We start from the raw sequence: 15,184 nt of genomic DNA on the forward strand, positions 1-15,184 counted from the left end.
CCTTCTGTCCAAGAGCGTTGATTGCATCAGAGAATTCCCGCCTCTACCTATCATCTCAGGTAATCTCCAGTCCTCTTAGGTCTGCCTCCTAAATATCTAGAGCATTTCTATTCCACTTGTCATTTCCCTGTCCGCTCCGTGTGTCTCGCCAGGCTGTCATAACCTGTAAAAAAAAGTCTTTCGCTAAGAGTTACAGTCCAGAGGTCATCAGATCTATTTCAAACGGATCTATCCCCCACTTTTATTCTTCTGGACACATTGTTTCATTTTTTAGTGCGCCTTTTATATCAATTATTTGTTCGGGGAAATCATCTGAAGGCAGTTTACAGCCACATGTATGGGGAACAATACACATTTGTTATTCCACCTTCTGACGCGAATACTGATGGCAGTAATCAATGGCATATTATAATATACGTTGAACGTTTGTTCGTGAGTGTCAGTGAGTTTCTGTGACTCTCCTCCTCTTGACATGAAATGGCCTCACCCCGCAGAGATTTGGAGTGCATGAGACTCCTCCCATCAAATCTGTGAATATGGTGTCATGGTTGTGCTGACACTCCTCTGTACTCTGTGTGATATAGGCCGTTTCAAATGTTCACAGAACACAATGCCAAGTCTCAAAGACCCCCGCCCCCTAGCTCTGTGTTTCTTTCTTTCCCTCAAATCAAGTTCCCACAATGTTTGTCACAATCAATGATATAAAGTAGAACGAATACACGCAACATAATGCTGTCAATTTCAAATGTCTGTTGTTATTTTTGCTTGGAGGTGGAGGCGGAGGAAACTCCTAGAACACTGACAATATCCCAAACGGTGGCGTTGGTGGCATTGTGTTCACTCCCCCCTTCCAGTGCTGAAAACCCTACGCACCGGTGACGCTGTGTGAGGAGGTTTCCCCCATCCACAACCTGTGACCCCTGTGATTCCTCCTGGACTCTCACCACTGAAGCAGGCTTGTTTTCTCCGACAAGCCTCCCCTGGTGCTTTTTTTGCTGTGTTCATGCTGGCCTTTTAACAAACTAACTGCATATCTTCCTGTGGTTAAATCCAGGGCATGGTGCCTCATGTGGAGAAGCCTCCCACTGCCACACCTGACTGCTCCTTTCTCTTGCAGAGATGATATCACACCGCCAACAGTCATACAATTCCCAAATGGACTTTGACAATGCTTTACAGTATAACATTTCATCTGAACCTGTCGCAATGTTAAACCCAAATATTGTCCATCGTTGGTAAAGAGGGTCAGGAAACTTGTGAGCATGATAGTTCAGGTTATGTCCCCTAATTAAGTATTCATGAACCAGCAATGGGAGCAAGGTATACGTTTACATAACATTGGTTGCTCAGACTTCCTCGGTCCCCCTTGTGTAATGCTCTCTTTCCCCTACTGACAGGCCATCATTCCTAGTGTGTACTTGCAGCAATGATATCAAAAAGGTTTTTTGGTCAAGCCAAAGAGAGGTCACTCTAATAATACCCAAGGTCAGTGGTGGGAGCCAGTGAGTCTCCCAGTCATTTTTCATTTGTTCGCAGAGTTAATGACAGTTGCAGGGGGACGAGAACTTGGAGCCAGCAGCCATGTGATGTCACTAACGCATGCCAAGGGATTAGAAGGGCAGGCAGGGGACAAGGACTGTGGATTATGAAAGAAAAAAACTTTACCCCTCATCTCTTGTACGTCAGATGAGTTTATTCTGTTACGTCCAACAATGTAAAAGCATGAATTACCTATAATGTATGCATTGTACCCAATAAAACTTAAAGTATGCAGAGAATATGTTACATTGGTTAATGTTCTCTGTACGCAATGGATACAAGTCTGACCTGAACATCAGTAAATTCTCATTTAAAACCGGCATGTAAATCAGCTATCTTACCGCTTCCTTTTCCAATAGTTGTAAATCACTGCATTACCCTGGGGGGAATTAGTCAAACCCAATCACATAAAGCCCTCAGACATGCAATTTTCCCAGTGTTCACTGTGCTGTCTGTAACATACACAGCGCTAACCTCGCCCACATTAAGAGCTGGATAGATTGATTTCCTCCTGCAAAGTGAGAGCAGTATTTCCACGCAGAACATGTGTAGGTTTTGCTTTAAGGTATTGAAACCTGCCTTAGATTGTCACCTGCAACACCTGTACACTGACACATGACCACCCCCATAACACCTCCGCAAGTCATTTAATACATTACATTGCTCACGTGTCACTGTAATGTTACTGTGAACAATTCTGTTGAGAAATAAACGTGTATTTTGTCATTTGTTTGTATCTTCCAGACATTGAACAATGAACCACTTTTTGTATTCAATATCATGTTGTGATGACCACATCCAGACTTATCAATAAGTGTGCATTCCACTACCTGAATGAATGTTCCTCTTTTACATGATTAACTGGAAAGATTAACAGGATATCAATATCCGGAATATCACCAACATTGCTGATGTACATGCATAGATAGTCATTTTCAGTTCTGATGGAAAACGTGTTATTTGTAATGCAAAATGCAGAGCAGACAAAGTAGAAGGATGAACATACCAACTACATCTCTGGTGAATGTACAAGGTCAAATGTTATACTGTATACAGTATGTTACAGCACCACAGCCTACAATCCCCAGACAACAGTTCTGCCCTTACCTTGTAGTCTCAAGCAAATATACACTAACACACCCTCAAAGATCACACAGATCAATGAGAGGCAGATTCCCTGCCTCCTACAGCTTCCTGATTCTCCCTGATGTTCAATGCCATGAAACAATGAAGCCATTTCCCTTCAGCACAAATGTACAATAAGAGTCCATGGTGTCTTGGTTTTCATTCAGCATTTTGTCAAACGTTTTTGTTAACGCCACATGGACAGCGTCAAACTAATATTTAGAAGCCTTTTGGGCTTTTCTACCAGAAGTATTATATTTTCAGTTCACATCTGTTGAACAATTAGACTGATAAGTGAGATACATTTTTTTTTTTTTTTTTTTTACGAATTCCTTCTGAGGAATTATCCTCTTCACTACCCTTTGCCTCTATGGCCAGAATTTGGATATAGTATCCTCTCTTTGAGCGCAAGGTCACACAGTATAAATATGAATTGCATTTTGCATTACTTCTAGATGAGTGAAGCTGTCAGACCAATAATACCAGCTTTCAGTCCCACATTCTGCCACTTCTCCCCCAATTTTTGGCCAGGGGGTCATGTGCAAATTGAAAGTGACAGTCCAACCAGTGTGTCCAACAGACTCATATTGTTAGCGTAGTCTGTCATGGCGTAGATCAGAGCTTTATAACACTATGTATCTCCAAGAGGTCTCAAAGGTCTGGCTGTGGAAACCTCCAAATCCCAATCAGAAACTAATGAAGAAAAATTATTATTCTGTGTACAATCCTTTTTCATCTAGACTTTTAACTCTTACTTACTTTAAGCAGGTAGACCACCTCAATAATGCTACCTGCCAGGGTGTTTATTAGATAATGTCTGATCCATATCTTAGAAATATAAACAATAGACCCTGCAATGATTAAATTCTGCTCTTAAGAGCTGAAGAGCCTCAAAGAGTGTGAAGTGAGTTGCTTAAAGAGAAGAAATTAGAATAATAGTTTTTACTCTCCAAACTTGTTTTACTTTACTCTACATACTGTACCATGGACGTCAAAGACAAAACAAAGGAAATAAGTTTAAGACTGAAAGTCTAAGAACCTAGTGTCCCATGTATCCCTTAAAGGCTTGAAGCATTGACATCTGATTACCTCCTCATCCCACAAAGGTAAAGTAAAATGGTAAAAGATGAATGAATTCTTATGGTATACCATGAAGTTATCTGAATGCAATTTTTCATGGGTGATTTAATGAGCACATGATGCTGTCACATCAAAGAATTTCTCAACTTCTGTTTCTGCTCATAAATATTATTCCCTGTCATTTCTTTTTGTTTTGTTTCCTTTTTTGCTTTGCTCCAAACTCTGTCAAAATCAAGCAGCTCTCCGTCATCCGTTTGAATGATAATAAGGAGCATCATTACTGCTACTTTGTCCAATCTTTGAAACAGAGGAAAAATAAAGTGTTCTTGTCAGGTTGAAGAATAACTTATACTCCCCTGTTCTATCTTCCTGCTGAGAACCCTTGAAAATAATAATACACCACTGCAGGAACACATGAACATTGAAAGCCACTGATGGTTATAAATCTGATGGGATTTGCATATTTTGCCTCCCCCACAAGGAAGCAGAGGAATGAAAACATGAACTAGGCCTACATATGAAAAGAATAATGCCAGTAAAACATTGAGAATTAGATTTATTAAACAATTTTAGGGAAGGGGATAATAAATCAAATAAATACAGATTTTTGCAATAAAATTGTGAATATTCACCGAATTGTCGGTGAATTGTCGACGTAATTACCTTGTAAGGGAGCATGGGATCCAAATTCAATACGGTGATATTGCTACTGAAAATGTGCAACAAATAGACATAAATATGAGGATGCTATTTCGTCACCCAGGCAGACTTCAAATACAATTCTGATCGAAATATCAATATTAAGTCGCATATTGAAGCTTTGACAAGGGTCAGGCTAAGAGACACCTTCGTAAATCGGCCTCCAGGCCTGTCGTCTTCTAATAGACCTGTCACCCAATGCCCCTGCCAGTTGTTGGAGTAGGCCTATACAGTATCTAGTGTGTCGGGGGACATGTAGTATACAGATGTATATAGACTAAAGTATTGAAAAAGAGGAACGCGAGACCATAGAATAGCAGTAACGTAGTACATGTCCCAACCTTAAACGGCATAGGCCTACCTGTCGATCTATATGAATACATGTCATTGACGGCGTCCTGTCCGGAGAATTGCGTTGGGAATCTTGAGTTATTTGCGTTGAGAGGTGTCTAATGATTTCGCAGAATTCGAGGTTTTGCGAATCACATTTCTCACATTTGTACTTTTCTCACATTTGTACTTTGGTGCGACAGCGCGTGAGTTTGACCTTTATTAAATTGAGAGATTCTGACTATAGCCTTCACTTTCCTTATCTTTTTGTACTGTTATCGTTGTTTTAGCACAAATGTATGATACAAAACTATTGTAAAGACCACAAGCATCTATGAAAACAATAGATGTGTGATCTGGTTATTATAGATATGAGAATTACGTTATTTATCTGGAAACTAAGTTAATGCATTATGCTTTTTCGCACCAGACTTAATTATCTTGGCCAAGTTATGGTCGAAGAATTACCTGGTATCATGACCGTTTCACATTTTGAATATAGCCTACCTGATAAACGAACAAGATGGTTGTGTAACGACCTTTGTCAAACAAATGACATGGATGAAGTGCTACATGGAGTTGCAGCCATAAAGTCCTCTCAAAACAGTGTTCCCTATTTGGATTTTTGGATTTTTCTATTCTAAAATATGCTCAGGCACTTTTTGATGTGATGTCATTTATTGGATTGAACATTTTATTGTAGATATCAAATTGTCTGCATGTCTGTATGTACAGTAAGTATTCTATTGAAAGAAAAAAGCTGAATTGATACACAAATAAAGAATTCCAAATTGGTCATTTGATCTATGATTGAATGGCAGATAAGAGCACCTGCAATATATCATCCTGGTTGTGTGTTAGTGTGTTGCTTTTTAGCTCTGACTAATGCTTGGCTAACCAAACACTTTCCTTCAATAATCAGTTGATAAAGTATTGGTTTTGCTGTGAATGATTTTCTTTCTTCAGGTACAGCAAATTAGGGAGTATGGTGAGCTGATTTTCTATTTTACAACGTTCACACCCTTCAAACACTCACACTGACACGAATAGACATCATTAGAGATGCTGTTGCTTTAATTGTGTGATACATGTTAAAAAGTAAGAACGATATCTTCTGTTCCACGTGTTCGTCTGAAGGATCAGGTAAAGGCTTGTCTCCTGCCTTCCAAAATCATTCGTCCCATGGCTATCCGAACATCAGAATTCTCCAACCCCTGTTCTCTTTTTTGTGATTCCACTGATCTGAGCTTGAAATGCGAAGGCAGCAAAGCACTAAGCCTTCAAACGTGTGATTTTTTCAAAAGATCTCTGGAAGCAATCTCAGCCTGACTGACCCCTGACAGCTGCAGATCTCTTTATTTCTCTCTCTGCCTGCCCTTCATTTGGTAGAAAAGCTCTCAGATTCACACCTCTGACAGACAGCACAAGTGTTTATTATGTGCATACACACAGAATACCCATAGTGCACACCACAAGAAAACATGCAGCATGCAATCTTTAAATCACATATATCCTGTGATTTTTCACAATTTAACTGTACTACGACTCATTTCTTTGCTTGTTCGTTTTCTGTTATACCGTCCAGTCATTTCCCAATGAATTCACTAAAACGTTTTGCTATAAACTGACCATACAAGTGTTATGTCATTGGGGAAACAAACTGATTTCTCATTGTTAGGATGCTTTCCAGACATCTGTGAAAGTAGAGCTCTGATACCTGAAAGACTGGGCTGGAATTTCTGGCCTCCTACTTTTTGGTCAACCCTGAACTACAATACATGCAAGATGCTTTGTCTTCCCTTACAAAATGGGCAATAAAGACATACAATCTCCCATCTTCCAATGTCCTATTTAAGTAGTGAACAAACATTGTTATTTGTGTAATAGTCGTAAAGACGAGGCATCACATTTTTCTATGAAACTCACATCACCTGGGAGTCAACGCCAGCACATTTGATTTCCATATGACTTGGAACTCACAAGAACGAATACTTGTGGTTCACCAAAAATGTTGAAGGAGTTGTTATGATGCTGAACATTATATTTTGATGAAGAAAGTGTCGTCTAAGTATGTTGGTTGTATATCAGCCCAGGTGGTTTTCTTACCTGCAAAATGATCTCATGCTCACATTCACTTTCAAAACATTGTGAGAGACAAACACATTCACACCAGCACACAATTCCTGAACAATGAGATGCATGTTTATTTGCAGTTTGCCTTGATTTTATTTGAATGTCACTTTCCCCTCCCTCATTCTAGGAGTGTATGTGCTGTTGGTCCCACCCTCTCTTGAAATGAGACTGCAGGCTCTATCATTAGATCAGATGGCAAGTCTTTATACAAAGTGTTTTGCATAATTACATACCAAAGCCAGAATAGCCACCCTCAAATTTTATGGGTCACAAAGCATCAACAATTGCCACATTATTGTCCACCAAAGTCCAGCCCCACCAATGACAAGGAATGGAAAAAAAAAATCTCGTCTGCCTAATCTGAGTTTGGGAGATTGAATTTTCATTCCAATAAAAAGCAAAGAAGATTATTTCCAAACTGACAACTTGTTTACATATAGTTGTAAAGTTCAGAGGACTGGCCGAGACTTCATGGGAGACGATTAGAGGCTGAGCACTCAGTCCACCACATCATAAAAGAAGCATATAAAAGGCTAGATTTAAGTCCTCTATTTCAGACTAGGGTCCTGTCTCTACCTTTGTGTCTAGATAATTAAGATATTCTAGAATGGATAGACAGCTTGTCAGGTAACTGATTCATATTATGTTATGGCTTGGTGTAGTGGTACATGACATTTATTTTACCTTTTTGTTAAATTTGCTAAGAATCCAAAATGTCAAAAACTCACATATTGTACTGCATTGTGTTATTATTATTATTATTATTATTATTATTATTATTATTATTATTATTATTATTATTATTATTATTATTATTGTTGTTTTTATTATGTATATTATTGGTATTATTCTTATTGCCATTATTGTTTTTATTGGTATTATTACTACTACTACTACTACTACTACTACTATTATTGTTATTATTGTTATTATCATCATCATATAAAACGCTGTCTTTCCTGATGCATGCAGCGCAAATATCCACATGGCCTATTTTTAAAATCCACGTTCTAATCAATGTGTTATTATTTCAGTATGAATGACATTTACTCTGTTTGAAACGGGTACCAACAGGATACAATATATATGTTTGCTTTTATACGGGAAATCACGTTAATGAAATAAGCACAACATTTAAGCCCAAGTTCATTACTAGCCACCATGTCAAAATATTTTCAGTTTAGCAATGTTATAGAGAGCTCGGGGACAGTTTCCTGTAATGGATTTTGACAGCTTCATATACAGGTGTAGCCTGTGTTTGGTCAAGGAAACTTGTTATTGCGTGTGGCGCACACATGATTTGAAATTAAAATGTTTATATCACCTAGAGTAAATTAACCACTGGTGCAGAGTTAACTACTGAAATGAAGTGTGTTTGATAAGATTAATTAATTAACAAATATTGTACTAAAGTTAGTCCTTCATTCGATTGAAGATCTAGGCTACTCCTTTTGTATAAATAATTGGTTTAATACTATTTAGGAGGATAATGGGTAATAGAGAATTCTTCCAATATGTTGTAGGCCCTATTATTATAATAATTATTATTATTATTATTATTATTTATTATATTATTATAATTAGTAATAGTATTATTATTATTATTATTATTGTTGTTGTTGTTATCATTAGAAGTAGTAGTAGTAGTAGTAGTAGTAGTAGTAGTAGTAGTAGTAGTAGTAGTAGTATAAGAAGAGGGAGATTTGTAGAGGAGAGGCTTCATGAAAACTGTTAAACAAATATTTTTTGCATCTTTGTTTTTTGCGTTGGATGCATTCAAACGACATGAATCGTGGAGAGACATGCCTACATGTTGCAAAAAATAATGAAGGTACATGGTGCTTTAAATCAATGGCGCTGTAATAAACGCGGAGGTACAGTGTACCGTCGGAGAAAGGGCGTTTGATTTAGGCCTACTTAGTTGGACTTGATTTCTGTTGACATTGTAATATGGCTCTACAAAGGATAAATCATCGCATAAACTGGTAGAATAACATTTTTTAAAATATTACATTTGAAGAGACAACAGTCCCCAATGTGTTATTCTACATCCAACAGCTCTAGAAAAAAAAAAAAAAAAAAAAAGGATATTTCTACGTACACCGCACTGGAGATCATATCCTGAATCCGCAGAGAATATACAAGAATATACAAAACATATATTTTTAAATAGATGAGCAGCAAAAATATCGCCTGACGTTATAGGATAGTGTAAGCCTTAAATAACTTATAGAACAGTCCGTGTGTGTTATGCGTGTTGAACTTTACTCATTGCAGCCTATGTGTTTCCTTTCAAATAACTGAAACGAAAGGCATGGAGAAGTCACCAGGGGCAAGAAGGTTATTTCTCTTAGGATAAATGAAGAAAGACTATTTTTAACATTAATATCTCAATCACATGCAATGAATGATGGTGGATATGATTGTATCCACCATTATTTCTTCTCTGAAAACGTATTGCTGCTTAATATTTTTGCCTATATATTTAGATTCCATATCAGTCATAATATAAATAATAAGTTAGATTTTCATTATCTTAGAAACAAAGAAATAAGAAGGGGATTTAAAGCCCGTGCATGGTTGTGGTTGGCATGCAAAATAGCGCCATCTCGCTTTTGAAATAAGAAATAGTCGTCTTCTGCAAATAGCACTCCTTTACACAATGCGTGTTACTTTGAGGTTGGACAATACCTCAATGAAATCCAGATTCTCAAAAGGTGTATTGAACATGGATTTGATTATATTAAAGAATCGTAGGTCTACATTGTAAAACTATTATTGTTCTGATTTTGACTAGTTGGTTCCATTATAAACGATAAATTAAGCCATAACAAAAATGTCACATCTTCCACGACTCAATAACCAAGCGTTTCCACCTCTTGTGCATTTTTTATTTTTTTCCATAGCCATAGCATATCTTCAAATCTTCAAATGTCTATTTCAGTCGACCTATACAGTATTGCCATGATCGTGTTTCTCAAATTCACTGTATTTCAGCCTATTTTAAAAAGATAGTGGATAAACATTCTACACATCTAAACATAACTTAACAAAAGCAGTTATTTCTGCTATTCTACATGAGTAACAAGGGAGGTATGATTTTTCAAACTTGATCACGTCGGGCGTAGCTGAAGGAGTATCATCATCTATTTTTCTTGGTACCCACCACAACGTAGGGGGGCTTGCGTCCATGTAAAGTTGTTCCATCCATGCTGAACATGTTGCTCGAGGGGGTTTGTAATGATTTCTGGATAAGAGAGGGGTAACAAGCTTCTGTGGAATTGACAGTTGCATCCCTCGCTATCATTAAAGCGAATGCTATGGTTGTCTGCTTAGTCTTTCAAAGTAGGCCATCAAACTGTACGACGCTCAGATCTTCAGGTACACTGGAGATATTAGGCTTTGCTGCCGACATGGCTCTGCCCTACACCTCTTTGTTATCACATAAGGAGGAACAACTCCTTCAGCGACTGTAGTGATGTATTTACAGTGTGTTCTCAATAGAATAGTGAATATTTTTTAGGCCTATACCAGCACCACGAACAAATGATTATCATTATCATTATCGTTATTATTATTATTATTATTATTATTATTATTATTATTATTATTATTATTATTGTTATTGTTATTATTTATCATGGCTATAATTATTGTTATTATTAATATATAAATTAATAATTAAGCATAATAATAATAATAAAAATAATATATAATAATAATAATAATTAACATCACCATCCTACTTTGTAGCATTTTACTCATCACATCATTTTTAGAGATGATGGTAGCAGTAGTACTCAAACATTCAATACATCATCATGACGCTCACACAATAAGTCCAGTCATCACCTTCTCAGAGTTGGGTTTCCAATAACTCAGAACTTTTGGTTCCAAAGGTGTGAAACATATGTCATCAAAAAGTCATGATGGCCATCACAATCATCACTATGACAATAGCGACAATATTACAATTACCTCCGTCCAATTGGAGAGTGGAACTATGGTATCAGAATTGTGTCATATAATCCCTAGCAAATGTTACCCATATAAGAGCATTGCCAAGTGTGTGTTTGAAGTCTCTTATTCGCGCGCAATGTGTTCCTCACCCTCTTGGTTTGTGGTGCGTAATGTCTCGAGGAGGGGCCTAAAATGAGCTTTGAGATAGAGATGGGACACAACGGTTCTTCTATCTGTAGCAGTTGGAGACAAAGATGTACGTAGGGTGACGCCTCAAAAAGAAGTCATGATGTTTGGTCGATCTGACGTAGGATACTTGGAATTCGCATCCGTTCTTTATTGCTGTAGCGTATGTTCGGCCTGTACTTATGGTGGGGCTTATGAGAAGCACGATTAATTCATTTTGTGAGGTAGCCTACATCATAACCGTTCCACTGTAATCATCACCATCATCATCATCATCATCATCATCATCGCAAACGATGTTTGTTGCAATTAAATGTATTAATTCTCAGGCTGAATGCCTTGGCGCGATTAGTACGAGATCTTTGTCGGTGCAGGTCTTTCCATCTTGAACACAGATCCCAGTTCAAGGTCACTTGCCATTTCTAACAAAATTACAAAATAGCAAAATGCTTTTTGAAAGGGGGTGAACAAGGGCGAATTTCCCCACCCTTAGTCTACTGCAAGAAACACCAGAATAGTGGGTGAATATTGTGGACGGGTCTAAAGCTAGTAATAAAATACACATTGTGCAAAGATAATTTAATGACATCATTGATGAGACGCCGATGTAATGAAGCAGTAGGCCTGCTAGCGTTCACTTGCTCTCTCTCTCTCTCTGTCCTTATTTAACTTTATTTATTTCTTCCTTCCTTTATTTCTTCTCTCTATCCCTCTGTGTGACACACACACACACACACACACACACACACACACACACACACACAGAGAGAGAGAGAGAGAGAGAGAGAGAGAGAGAGAGAGAGAGGCTAAACAAATATCAACTGGCAATTAATGACTAGTGGCTTGATTCTCTCTAGAACAGTAGTTCCGTTTTAAGGCACGTGACAATAACGACGACTGGCATCAAATGGCAAAATGATTGACGACAAAATAGAAAATAATTTCATAGAGTTTCCCTTTGAGAGTTTTGCCAAAGAATATGATTCGCCTACCTATGTCGCATATGCATATGAAGTTGGAATATCACGTGATTGCGTACAATAGCTTTTTCTGTATGCTATAGGCCAATAGATTGTACATTATTACCGTAATCTTGTCACAGCCTGATGGAACTACCATCCAGATATTTCTTGTCGCCGTTGATTACGGGCGGACGCATGGATATGTTGTAATACTTTATTACATAGACCTACAATGAATTCGTCTAGTATTACGTTCGTATCACTGTGACAACCAGCAGTTATATGTGTTTCTGTTAAAATCTCGAAACTAAGTCTCTTGTGTGTGTTGGTTGTAAACAATGATCCAAAGAATGATATGCGATATACTGAGCACCATTAAAATAATGACGGTATCAATAAATGTTATAGACCTATGACCATCCTCCTTCTCTTAACGAAAAATATAAAACAAATGTTTTAGTTGTAGACTACTAATTTTCGAGCACGGTCACGGTCTGTTAACTTTATCATATCATTGCGACTCATCTGTGCAATCAGCAAGGCTCCAAGTCTCATCAGTCCCCATTGGCTCCGCTGTAATTGTACTTCATGATTTTTGTGCAGGCTCCTCTGCAAAAACTGGAAAAAAACACAAGGACGTGCGTTGTCTGTCTGTCTTCTTGAAATTACAACATTCTGTTCTTACTTGTCCAGTTGTTCTCCGGTTTCCCGCATCCAATCTGGTTTCTAAATGTGTTTGTTAGTTCTCTAGTTTGCTTACTTATATAGACCTATCGTCTTTTTTGATAATGGCAAATAATGTAATCGTCTTCAGTGTCCCATGTATAGGGATCACAGAGCTCATCTACAATAGCGATGGCGATTAAGATTTATTGGATTTAAAATGAAAAGATTCATTCGTTTCAAGAGGATAGCAAAGTTGCTCAGACCGTGACTCGCATTGGCAAGAGCTTGTGCCTTGTCAGCACAAAGCGGCTCAAAGAAAATCTTTAAAACACTCAGATATAGGCTACAAAACACACTCTCACACTCCTACCTCGACTGCAGTTGTCTTTCTTTTCCCCTTTCTACAACCACAAAGCCTTGTGCCCCTTTGTAAGTCTGAGCAGTTTTTTCGAGATGAACTTTGCCACTTTGGTGTCGACTGGCCCCTCTGCTTTGCATTTGCTCTGAGAATTTGCTTTTGGTGCGGTGCCTACTACGGGGTTCTGTGAAGGAGCGGGGGTAAACACGTTTTGAAACGGCCGTTTACATTTTTTATCATATGATCTGATATCGCGAGTGACAACAGCATGGGCTTACATCACAACATTAGCCTACTATCAACTATGTCACCTATAATTAGTGCTGTATCGGTCCAGGACAACTCTTCATTCAAATTCATTCAAGTGAGATGCCACTGCTGCTTATATCGACAGTCACAGAAAAAAAAAATATTCCTAGTGAACACAGGCTGGTTACACGGGAATACGTTCGTACAGTGCTCGAAGAACAAGTGCAAGGAGAATTTCACTTAGCAGAAATGCATCCATCGTTTTGGAACCATGTTGAATGTCAATATCGGAAAGTTTTTTTACATGACACAATCGCTCCAAAATCCCTCTTAGCACAGTAGCCTAGGTGATAGGAGATGAGCTACAGTAGGAGCCTAACTTCGACTATCCCATGATTTAATAACGAAAATATGTAGGCCATTACAGTTTCAGTCATCGCTGTTTAAGAGCCTCACATAGGCCTTTTTTGAACCTGCGATAACCTGTGTATCGTTATTGACTCATATGTTGTTCAGTGACTGAATGATACTCATAGATGAATAGATAGATAGATAGATAGATAGATAGATAGATAGATAGATGAATTTTGAGAGAAAGAGAGAGTAGAGAGAGAGAGTAGAGAGAGAGGGGGGGGAGAGAGAGAGAGAGAGAGAGGGAGAGACAGAGGGGGAGAGAGAGAGACAGAGGAGGAGAGAGATTGAGATTTTATGGCAAGGGTGATAACGTAAACACACAAGAATAGATCTGTTCTCCAACGTTGTTTAGTTGCAGTCGAGGAGAACGTAACGTGAGGCCTCACCAGCCACGTTGGTCTCCTTTGTGTTCAAGTTGGCTCGAGGTCTCCGGAGGTCCTGGAAGTGACAGTTCTGTGAATAGCGGGTAGATGGCACAATTTTCTAACATTTAGAGAGAGAACGCAGGAAGCCGGCAGCACCAAGTCGATTTAAAAGCACTTTATTCAAAATAACAAAGATAGCTGACAGTCAGTCGTAATGAACACACTTCTCAGAGAATTTTAGGAGAAGATCACCCAACCAGGTTTATAGGTTTTGCTCCTTTGGTGGTAAGAAGAGGAGGAAACGAAAGAGCATATGGCCTCATATTAGCAGTCTAATAATAATAATAATAATAATAATAACGATAATAATAACGATAATAATAAATAGAAATAGTAAATAATAATCACTATTTATTTTTTGTTTGTTTGTTAAGAGGTAATACTATTTCCTGCGAGTTATAGGCAATGGCATTTACCATTAGCATATTATTACTAAAGTGGTGACATGAGGCCTCTGAGGAGGTTTGCTATAGGTTCACCCCGCCTAACGGAGACGATGCCTTCTCGGATTAGGCCGCATGGAGTCTCTGGTTAAATCCATGGTTCAATTTGTGGATGGACAATAGCCCGTAGTAAGGCGATAGGAGCAATGGTGAACAACCACGTGATTACAAAAAGAAACTCGCAAAAATGTCCGACCTTATACACTGACCAAATCTGTCTTTTTCTGTATAGCCTATTTGAGAGGGGGAGTAGGCTACTTCTAAATTAGGGTAGGCCTAATACAGGCCTAGGTTTACCCTCCCTGCGGGGGTCGCACAGTAGTGTATGGTCGTGCCGAGTGATCACTTTCGGATTCCTAGCAATCCCCCAAAATGATAAAGGGAAATAAGCAAGTAGTAGACCAGCATAGGCTATAGGGCTACTCAAGAAAAGTAATTGGTGCCCCCACCACTATCTCTACGTCGTTCACATCTTGGCCAAACGCGATTTGGTTAGATCGTGGACTTGTCTGAGAAAAACACCTTGATAACACCGTGATAATTATAATAGTAGGAGGCCCAGAAAAGGCTACTATAAATCATTCCGCAATTTGACCTTAAATGCGGTCATCATGG

The sequence above is a fragment of the Argentina silus genome (assembly GCF_951799395.1).
Source record: "Argentina silus genome assembly, chromosome: 3".
Lineage (NCBI taxonomy): Eukaryota > Metazoa > Chordata > Actinopteri > Argentiniformes > Argentinidae > Argentina > Argentina silus.